At 36.4% G+C, this 11720-nt stretch overlaps 1 pseudogene; it reads left to right on the plus strand.

Moving 5' to 3' along the window:
• The first annotated feature begins 958 nt into the window (after window positions 1-958).
• LOC101844472 lies at window positions 959-1804 on the plus strand (annotated as a pseudogene).
• Window positions 1805-11720: the final 9916 nt, after the last annotated feature.

Genomic DNA, 11720 nt, shown 5'->3' on the forward strand with positions numbered 1-11720 from the left:
CCACAGAAGCAGCTGATGATAGTCTTGGTGAACAATAGCAGGGTTGTATGTTCTAAATCAGTGATGGCAATGACAAACAAGATTTTCCCCTGAAGCAAGATGTCTTGAACCATGGCAGAGAATGTACCTGTTGTTGAGTAAGAGACATTATTGTTATAGACAAGAACTGGAGAGATGAAGAACAAGTCTGTTCACAGATACCTTGTGGATGCCAATCTGAGTGTTCTCAACTTAGTAAAGAAAGGAGAGAAGGATATTCCTCAACTCACAGATACTACTGTGCCTCAGTGGTTAAGACCCAAAAGAACAAGCAGAATCTGAAAGTTTTTCAGTATCTCTAAAGGAGAAAATGTCCACCAATATGTTGTCAGGAAGTGCTTAAGCAAAGAAAATAAGAAGTCCAGGATTCATTCAGGTGTACTGAAATAAAAACACCAATATATTGCTCTAAGAAACAATGTACTGAGAAAAATAAGGAAGCTGTGGACTATGCTAAATCTTTGCCTGAAAAACTGAAGGAACCCAAAGAAAATTGCAAGGAACAAATTGCCAGGAAATGTAGGCTGTCTTCTCTGAGAGCTTCTACTTCTAAGTTCAGAAAAAAAAATAACAAGAGTCTTTAACGGTAATAAATAAATGAGCAGACCTTGAAAGAATAAAAAAACTAACAGAGAAAATGTAAACACCAGCCAACATGAAAAAGAAAAACAGTTCAGTATTTTAGACACCATTTTTCTTCAAAGAAATCAAAATTATAAAAGCAGATCTGAACTAAATAATAGATCATCACTTTGCACAGGAAAAACTAAATCAATAAGGTGGATTAAAAACCCACAGACCTAGTAAGGATACAGAGAAAAGTAACGGAGAAGTAAAACACTGAGAAATAATACATTCCAAAAACACAGTAACAGGAAAAGATACTAATGTAAAGAAACTGATTTTCGGCCGCCACCTGGTCGCCATGGAGGAGGTCCTGACAGAAGAGCTGGACGAGGAAGAGCAGCTGCTGAGAAGGCATCGCAAGAAGAAGGAGCTGCAAGCCAAAATTCAGGGAATGAAGAACGCTGTTCCCAAAAATGACAAAAAGGAAACAAGTCACTGAAGATGTAGCAAAGTTGGAGCGAGAAATGGAGCCGAAACACTGGGAGGAACTGGAGCAGTTGAAGGTGACTTTGAAGGAGAGTTAAGATAGATTCTGTTGCTGTTAACATTTCAGACTTGATGCTTGAGAATCAACTACCTCGGATTTCAAAAGCACAGAAGAGACGGGAAAACAGGCTGCTTTGGAAAAGGAGCTGGAAGAAAGGATGGCTGAGGCTGAAATTGAGAACTTATCTGGAGCTAGACATGTAGAGAGTGAAAAACTTGCTCAGATATTGAGAGCCAGAGAATTGGAAATTAAGCAAATTCCTTCTGATGGTCGTTGTATGTATGGAGCGCTTGGGAACCAGCTGAGAGAGCAGGACTGTGCTCTGACTGTGGCTGCCCTGGGAAACATACTGCTGAGTACATGCAGAGCCATTCCAAAGACTTCCTGCCATTTTTAACCAACCCCAACACAGGAAATATGTATATTCCAGAAGAATTTGGAAAATACTGTGATGATATTGTAAACACGGCGGCATAGGGAGGTCAGCTTGAGCTAAGAACTTTGTCTCATGTATTACAAACACCAAATGAGATACTACAAGCAGATGCTCCTCCTATTGTAGCTGGTGAGGAGTATCCAAAGAATCCTTTAATACTAGTATACATGAGGCATGTATATGGCTTAGGAGAGCATTATAATTCTGTCTACTGAAAATTGCAGCTAGTTTACAAAATGTTACACTATGTTTGGTAGAGTGTACCAATCTGCATATTCCTACCAAAGGCTAGATTGTTGTAAATGCTACTGAGAAACATAGCTACCTTACATCAGATTTATAAATAAGCTTGCTAACAGACTTTTTAGGGATTCATTGGATTAACTTTAACCAATGCCCTCTTAGTGGTATTCCTAGAACTTAAAGTCTGTTGTGGAAAATATTATTCTAAGATGTTACACTTCTCACTAATAAGACATTCTGATTTTGAATAAATTTTGTTTTAAATTTTGGCCCCACAATTTTATATTCCTAAACAAGTATTTTGATGTAATTTTTTAAAGTACACAGACTCTGTCTCTATCATGGAAGGAACATATTGCAGTGTCAACACATTTATTGTAAAATGAGCATGGTCACAGTAACTTTGGTCTTTATTACTAGGATCAGCGAGGTTAAGCTTGTTATGTAGCACATCTTTGCAGTCAAGGAGAAACTACTTTTAGAAAGCTTTGAATACTTACCTGAGAATCAGTTACATTCAAAGAAATGAGACAGAATCAGTGGTAAACATGTGTTCATTGTGTCCGTTTTCAACCTTTTTAACAAACTGAAGATTGCCATTTTCTGTGTGGTGTATAGCTCTTTTTTTTTTTTTTTGGTTTTTCAAGACAGGGTTTCTCTGTATTACTTTAGAGGTTGTCCTGGAACTCACTCTGTAGACCAGGCTGGCCTTGAATTCACAGAGATCTGCATGCCTCTGCCTCCCGAGTGCTGGGATTAAAGGTGCTAAAGGTGTGTGCCACCAATGCCTGGCTTTTGCATTTCTGTTTTTACACGCTTGAGGCTGGAGTTACTTTGTGTCTTTATTCTCTTCACAACTATGAATTTTTACATTTTCCTGCATTTTCTCCAACACTTCTCAGTGGCTTTGCTTTCCCTAGAGCCTTTTTCCACTGAGAGATATCCAGTGGCCTCTGCTTGCACACCTGTGCAAGGTAGTGCATTAGTAATGCAGAAGGGGCAGTGTTCACATTCTTCCTGATTCTCCCCTTTCCAGTTTGTCCTAACAGGGTTTCTGTTTATGCTCACTTTCTAGGATTCAAAGAAAGCCCTGGCTACGGATTGTTTTGTTACATACTGTATCACTTTTTTTCACTCAGATGTTTAATTGTATGTATGTATGTATGTAATGTATGTATGTATGTATGTATGTATGTATGTATGTACCTATGTATCTATGTAAAATTGAAGGCCACTATTCAGGAGCCGAGAGCTGAAAATCAGTACAGAACAGTTTTCTGGAGAATGATTTCTGAAACTTGAATTTCAAATCACTTCTAACTATTCTTTGTAAGAGAGTTGTACCCACATGTGGAAGTGTGTCTGCTATGTTTATGTAGCACAGTACCATGGATGGGGACACAGTTCTAGTAGAGCTCTAGCTTATCATTTACCATGCAGTAGGCTTGAGGGTTACTCTAGCACCAACAAAAGAAAAAACCAAATTCATGAAAATGATACTTTTTGGTTTGGTCTGGTTTTTTCACATTAGGAATATAATAAGATTGAGCATCACGTCCATAATATTTTGACTTTTGATCCATGTATACTGTCTATGAGTAAATAATGGACTTACGATGTTATAAGTAGGTCACACTAGCAAGATGGTAGAGACTGTAGTCAGCAGAGCAAGTCAGGACTTTTGAGATCATTCCAGCAGACTAAAACTTCCTCTGCCTCCTACACAGTGTGTTCTAAAGGGTGCCAGCTTTGTAACATCTGATCTTTCTTTTTTCTCTGAAATTTACAAAAGAATGAAGTTGTAAATTGAATGATTTGAGTTGGTTTTGAAGTAATGTTGTCTTCATGTTAAATAGCTCATTGAGGATTAAGAAAAACAAAATATGAAACTTAGTCATTGCAAATTACATTTTCAACAGAATCTATAATAACTCATTAACGTTTTGTTGTTTTGACAAGAATTTAAATGTACTTAATTATGTATTTCTGGTTTTGTGTTTATGTTTTATTTAAAATGGCCAGTATATTTATGAATAAAGTGAATGGCAAACTTCTACTATTTTAGCTTTAAATGAAAAAAGAGTCTTTTAAGAATGCAGATATTAATTTAAAAAAACATAACGCAAATTAAATTTGCTGCTGCTGGTGGTGGTATAATGGGAATCCCATGAGCTTTCTCTTTAGACTTGATTGGAAATGTGTATGTCAAAATTATGAAATTTGTCTTCAGCCAAGAATTTTAATCACTTACATATGTTTACAGCCTGTAAAAGTAAAACAAAGAATGTGTAACTATTATGAGCAAGATAGATTTGCTCATATTATCTGATGTTTGCCCAAAGAATAAATGATAAAGGAGTTGAATCAACAAAAAAAAAGAAATTGATTTTCTCCAGGAATGATTGAGAAAGAAGAAATCGCAACAATTTTCATTAGATAAATATTACAGCCTATGCAATGTGGTAAGTATTTTGCATCTATCAACTCTAATTCTTACAATAATTCTTTAAAATACAAGCTAATTTAAGCCTGATTTATGAATAAAAATAAGGGTAGGAAGCCAATACATTAGGCATAAAATCAGATATAAACTAACTAATGAAACAGGCATTGAATCCTGGGTTGGCTAATTTCAACACCCAAATTTCATATCTCCAATGCCAAAAAGAAACCAATTAAATTTTATGGAAGGGAAAATAAAAGAAGACCCAACTTTGTACATCGAAAAAAATTCCCCTCATCCCATTACAAACAAGGCAATAAAGGGTGATTCAAATGTTATATTCATGCCAGAGAAAAAAAAGCCATACATTTGGGGATGACTGAAAGTACCCCAAATCCTACTCATAAGGTACACAAGATCAAATGATGCTGTTTTGATCTGTACAGTTTGGAAGGCATTATATTGGTGAAAGAAAAGCAACAGTGCACTGTATCCAACAAGCTACATGAGAAATAATGACCAGTTGTGGGAGCTATTTTAATCACATTAATATTAACATATGTCAACAGTACAAAATAATCGACTGCATCATGACATTTTTCTGCATGTATAATAATTTGTTTTGGTAATAATATAGTCATTGCCCTCTCTCATTATTCTTCTTTTAATTTCTTATGCCCTTCCTCTTATGAATTGTCTGGTGTGTATTTTCTTGTCTATTTTTTCCAGATCATGGAGGTATTAAAAATAGTTTTTATTTTATATCTTTAATTCTATGTATACATGTGTGTCTGTGGAAGAGCATGTGCTCATAAGTGTAGGCTATAGAAGAAACCATTATAGGGTATGTGACACCCCTGGAGATGGAGCTACAAGAGACTAGGAGCAACCTAACATGGGTGCTCGAACATAAATTCCAGTCATCTAGAAGAGCAGAAAGAGTTCTCAACTGCTAAGCTATTTCTACAGCTCCTAGCAAACCATATTTAGGGACAGATGGCAACCAAGTGAACAGAATCTTAGGAACCAAGTGCTGAGAAGAGATCTTGACTTACACTCATATAAAATCACGTTATGTAGGGAGAGGGCATATGTTTACTTTCTGATGACAGTGGCTCAAATTGAAGCTGTATTTGTGCTAATTACTTGCAAAGCCAAATCCATCCTTCCTATACCGCTGCATATAGGATGTTCAAATGACATTCCAGGAATGAAAGTAATTCCTCATTTGGAATCTTAGAGGCAGTCTTATTTGGTCTTTGTTGTCATTTTCTGTTACCCATAAAATAAGTCATCCATTTCAATTGTTATTGTAATTTTTGAACTCCTCAACTATTTCAACCATTACTATCATCTGGGCATTGTTCTTTTACAAAATTTGCATGAAAGAAAAATCCTAATCTAAGTAACTCTCTAAAGCTTCTTTGAAAGGCTCCATGAAAGATTTTTCAGATGATTATAACTGTCTGGAAAAAGGCCAGTTCAACAAAAATGAGCTCTTAACAAATCAAAAGAAACAAATACATTTACACTTGGCTTAATAATTAATGCTGCTGTTGATTTGGTAATGCAAAGGAGTCAAATGAACCACATTACAAGTTTTGTTCAGAATGTGCAAAAATAACAGCTGTTTTAGTAATGTCCATTAATGCCAAATATTATCCATTATTAATGTTCCAATGTCAAATTAAAAAGAAATTATATCAGTGTGCACAACACGTCTCTTTTTACTCTCACTATCATAGAGGTTTCATCACTAATTAATGATATGGTGCTACTTGTTACTAGAAACCACAATCAAAATGTCACTATTGAGATGAGATAACATTCTGAAACAGTCTTCACTTATGTAGCAAATTTTATTAGGGGTAACTATTTGCTACTTTTGCTAAGATCTGTTTCATGTTCTAAATGGTTTTGTATGGTCTTTTAATTTCTCTTCTTATGATTTTTGGTAAAGGGATTCAGGTCCACATCACCTTCAATTTCAGAGTTTTATTTGTTACCAAATAAATCTGATGTATGACTAAGGAGCTTCAGATCATCAGTGCAGTCAGTTGTTTACCAACTCAAACTTTTGACTCTTAGAGGAAGAGTTTGAGTATCTTTCAAAGATGATTATTTGCTATTTAAATGGGGATGGGCTGGTAGCACCAAGTGCTTGAGTATCATAACTAATGAAGAATGATAACATTGTTTGTAGCTTTTAGTTTCTTCATTCATGACAAAAATATGAAGACCAAACACTGAGTGAGTTTTAGATAGCACATCCAGGGATGAGAGTTGCAGCTTGGTCATAGAGAATAAACTTTGCATGTGCAAGGACATGGGTTTAATTCTAGCACAGAAATGAAAATATGCACAACAGTCTTGAAAAAATGAAAAGTCTTGCTGAGTCTGTTATTAAATAAAATCGTTTGAAGATATGACCCTACCCACATGTTTTCTTAACTTATTTCTCAAAGGTGAATGTGGTGGGAGACACTGAAATAGACTGTAAACATGTTTTATGTGATTCTTCATTTGGAAGTTGGACTTTGCACAGCTTTCCTGACAGGAAAGGACCATTTCAAATATGAGAGCTATGACAGAAAGGGCTTCTTCCCTTTCTCAGAAATGACTAAAGCAATGTCACTAAAGGAGGCATTGGAACTATTGGGAGGCTGATGGACTCAAACCTCTATTTATAAGATGTGTTAATGGTTGCTGATTGTCTTCCCTTCTGAATTGTATAAGCTCAGTAAAATCACAGAAAAAATACCTAATACCTTTAGTTCAAGAAATAAGTTGAATACAAAAAAATCTAAATAACTTCTATTTCAGTTTAGCAAGGAATCACTATAACCCCATGATGTAAGTTCAGAAGGTACAATTTTAGATACTGTTAAATGAAGATATCATAAACAAAGGTCACTCTTTGGGGGACAATAACCTACTTCATAACAGTAACATATATCCAATTTTGCTAGCTCTCAAAGAGAAATGTGCCCCACAGAAATTGAAGCATAGGTTTTCATTTGTAACACTTCTCAGATGGTGTCATCTGCATATCTCATTTGAGTACCAACCCCAAGTTACATTTTGAGAAATACAGCTTTGGAACAAAGCACGCTTTACAAAGCAAAGATAAAGCAAGTCAAAATGGGAAAGTTTATACTGTGAAAGTACTGTAACAATTATACAAAGATCACTTTTGAGAACATTAACACCAACTAACTTTAAAAATCACAATATTTTAAGTAGTTTGTGACTTGGGGTTGTGGTACATGCATAGCTATCTTTAACTCTCCAGTCTGAGAACAAGAATGTAGTAAACTACCTCTCATGGGTGTACTGATCAGGAATGGTACCAGAAGACAGGGAATTTCCCTAATTTTCATATGTTAGTCAAGTAAAATGCTAAGAAATTATTCACCCTCAAGCTGAAGAAACATCACTGGGGATAAAAAAGTAAATCCAGCAACCTAAATATTAGCTTGTGCATTAGCCAAATTCAAGACACAAAACCTCTGAGAATAACAAAGATAGTTGTCATAGTTAAGTTTCTATTAATGTGATAAAACATAATGACCAAAAGCAACTTAAGGAGAAAGGGGTTTTATTTAACCTTACACTTTTAGGTAACAGTCCATTCCTGAGGGAAGTCAGGCTGGAACACAATTCAAGAACCTGGAAGAGGAAACTAAATCAACTAAATCAGAAGTCACAGAGGAATGCTGTTTACTGACATGTACTCCACAGCTTTCCAAATTTACTTTCTTATTTACCCCAGGACCATCAGCCCAAAGGTGACACTGCCCGCGTTGACATGGGTCCTCCCACATCAATCATTGATTAATCAAGAAAATACTGCATCTCCGGGCAGTGATAGTGGACATCTTTAATCCCAGTGCTCAGGAGGCAGGGGCAGGCAGATCTCTGTGAGGTCAAGACTAGCCTGGTCTACAGAGTGAATTCCAGGACATCCAGGGCTGTCACACAGAGAACCCCTGTCTCGAAAAACCAAAAGAAAAGAAAATGCTCCATAGACTTGGCCATAGGCCAATCTGGTAGGGGTGTTTTCTCAATTGAAGTTCTATCTTCCCAGATAAATCGATCTTGTGTCAAACTGATTTAAAACATTAAAACAACCAGCACAAGCATTACTTCATCAATGAGGATTGCTATCCAAGAACTCAGACACTAGAAGACATAACCCACATAAACATCAAAGTTGCACAATTATAGAAACACACAAGTTGCTATGGAAGCATATAAGTAAGAAACAGTAAAAGCACTTCATAATAGTGTTACTAAGATTTCTTTGATGGTGTATATAATAAATGCCTATAGCTATATCAAAACATCCTCATCTTTGCATTCATTTACTACCTTATTTGGGTTTCTTCAGTTATTTTAAGTTTAGATCTAACACAGAGAGGAGTAGGATTTTTTTCAATGAAATGAAAATATGTTACTGTTCAAATTCATGCTTTGTAAAAATATAAGCAGAAAAAGATATCAGATTTAAAGTTGTATAAAAATTACATAATTTCAATCAAGTATATACTTAATAACAATGCTATACAAAACACCTGTATGTCTATGAAAATTATTTCATATTGTGTTGTTATTTTTTCAAGGGCATGACAAGCACCTAAAAAACAACTTAAGGGAGGAATGTTTTATTTGTATCACAGTTTCAGAGAGCTCACCTCACTGTTTGCTTGGTTCCATGCTCTTGGGAGCCATCTGTAGCATTGAGCAGGGCATTTTATTAAATACATATAAGTAGTTTGTTTTTATCGAAGTACATTCATAGCTGTAAGCATTAGAGAAGTTATATACATATTAAGTATGATGAATAAATGGAACCATGATAGGGAATAAGGTAGTATGACACAATAGAAATGTAATTATAAATAGCTCTTCTTTTATTGACATCACCAAGAACTGGGAGCCATATAGAAGGACAAGTTTTCAGGATTTTAAACCTTTAAAGTGAATTTCTCACTTTTGGTATTTATCTGAAGTTCAGCCTTTTCTCTCTGACCTTCCCCTGTTATGAGTATTGATTGGTTTTATTAAAGTGTGAATTTCCAAGTTTTGTTCTTGTACACCCAAGATATGGGTTTTTAATGTTCTATTTATTGCTTAATCTCATTTCTAGTTCTAGAGAGAAGAGATAATCTCCACTTCACTCCCACTACAGAAAAGAAATAGGCCAGAATGCTAAAAAAATAAGAATCCCTCCATGAACTCTGTTCCCAAAGTCCTTATAAGGTGACAGTCTTTACAAATTATAGGGATCAAATAACCCTTTTACCATCAGTGTTCTGGATAATTCTATAGTGTCCTGACAGTATATGACCAAAAGACCTGGAGTCATCCTCAGAGCAATTAGTACTTAGTGTGCTATTTCCAGAAAGACAGAAGAGTCCCCTAGCAGGCTAGGAAAAGCATATAGTAGATCAAAAACAAAAATCAGAAAAGCCAGAGAGAAAATCTGTTGAGAACTTAACCAACCTTGGTGCCTGTGGTCTGGTGTCTATCCCAACAGCACTAGGGAGCATTGGCGAGCAATACTAAGTATTGCACACTCAGAATATAATCCACCACAGATTTTGAAATGGCACAGAAACACAAATTAGAAGGCATTGGGCAAATAGAAAATGCTTCACTGATAGTTTCGACAATAATTCAGAAAGCACATGGACACATGTCGCCTGAAGATGAGTGGACTTGAGAACTATTCTGAAAGCGAGGCTGAAAGAGCTTGAAAAAGGAGTAAGAACCAGAACCCTGGATGCCTAGCCTAACTTAGATGCCTTAAGTGTACACAACAGAGCTCTTACTGATTGTGAGAAGAGCCACCAATCTAAACAGCATGTGCATGAACCTAGTCAGGAATGGCAGCCACAGAATCATGCTAGTACCTGGCAATTGAGTGGTCATTTTCAACATGTTTAAGCAATCTCTGCAGAATAATGCAGGCACAGAAAATCAGAAACATGCTTCATTTTGTTTTGGTGTATGTGCTTATTTTTCTAAACAGAAACTAAGACAGGAACTCAATCCTGTCAATCACTTTCTCCACTTGGAGAGAAGTCTGTTCAGCTAGATAAATGCACATACCTTGGCTGTGCTTCTCTTTGGGAAGCTGCACTTTCCTTGGCTTGGCAAATGTTCAAATTAAAAATAGGAGCTACATGGAATGCCTACTTCCAGCTGTGTCTCACAACATCTGGCTGGTGCTTGTGACATGCTGTCCTCCAAATGCAAGCAGTGTCTCCAGTTGGAGACTGTCAAATGCCTCCTGTCTTGGAATGAAATGGGGGCAACCACAAGTACTCCGTGTGTTCTGAATACATTGCTTATTCATGGAGGAGACTGTCATTCTGCCATCCTGCCTGCTCAGTCAAGGTGATGTTATTATGTGAAATAGTTTCCTAAGGAAACTGCCAATTTGACAACTTATAAAAACAGAAATATCAGTTGTATATCTCTGGAGGTTAAAAGTCCAAAGTATCAGAGGAGCTACATTCCATCTCAAAGCTCAGGGAAAGATGCCTTTCTTGCTCCCTCCTGCATCCTGAGTTCTATCATGAGTCCTTGAGTTTACTTGCACTGAAGCTCCATCACTTCAAACTACTCCTCCACTGTCATTCAGTATTGGCTCTCTGTGTCTCTGTGTTTAAATCACTTCTCACTAACTAAATACCAAAGCCCGTGGAGTATAGCTTCAGTGAGTTAATCTTTATATCATCGTATCTTGACAGACTCTGATTTTAAATAATATGATATGTACTGGTAGTTAGGATTGAGCATCTCTTTTGAGGAGACACTAAAACACATATTACAGCAAAATTTACTGATTGCGATCACTACCCTTGGTTGACAACTTGACACACCTGGGAAGAGGAGCCTCAACTTGAGATTGTCCTGTAGGCATGTCTGTAGGGCATTGTCTTGACTGGTCGTATATGTGGGAGGTCATAGCCCACTATGGGCAGCACCATAGTTGGGTAGGTAGGCTTGGGATATGTATGAAAATTAGCTGAGCAAGTTGCCAGGAGAAGCATGCTAGTAAACAGCATTGCTCCATGATCTTTGCTTCAGTCCCTGCTTTCAGATTCCTACCTTGGGCTCCTGTTCCGGCTTCTTTCAATGATGAACTATAAACTATAAGATAAAATCAGTATTTTACCACAACCAAAGAAAGCAAGCTGGAACACTGATATTTGTGGATATTTCTCCTTTAATAATTTCCCCACAAACCCTTATATGAATGGAAAAAATAACAAAAAATTCCATCAGACACTGACCTCCATCTTGGAAACAGAATCCTTTGCTAATTAGCACACATGACTTAACTGAAATGTATCTGGTTATAACTATTGGATCATGTGCCTTATCCCACCATTGATTTGGAAGTGAGTAATCTTAAGACATGAATCAATAAACTA

Source organism: Mesocricetus auratus, unplaced genomic scaffold, assembly GCF_017639785.1.
Source record: "Mesocricetus auratus isolate SY011 unplaced genomic scaffold, BCM_Maur_2.0 Super-Scaffold_100003, whole genome shotgun sequence".
NCBI lineage: Eukaryota > Metazoa > Chordata > Mammalia > Rodentia > Cricetidae > Mesocricetus > Mesocricetus auratus.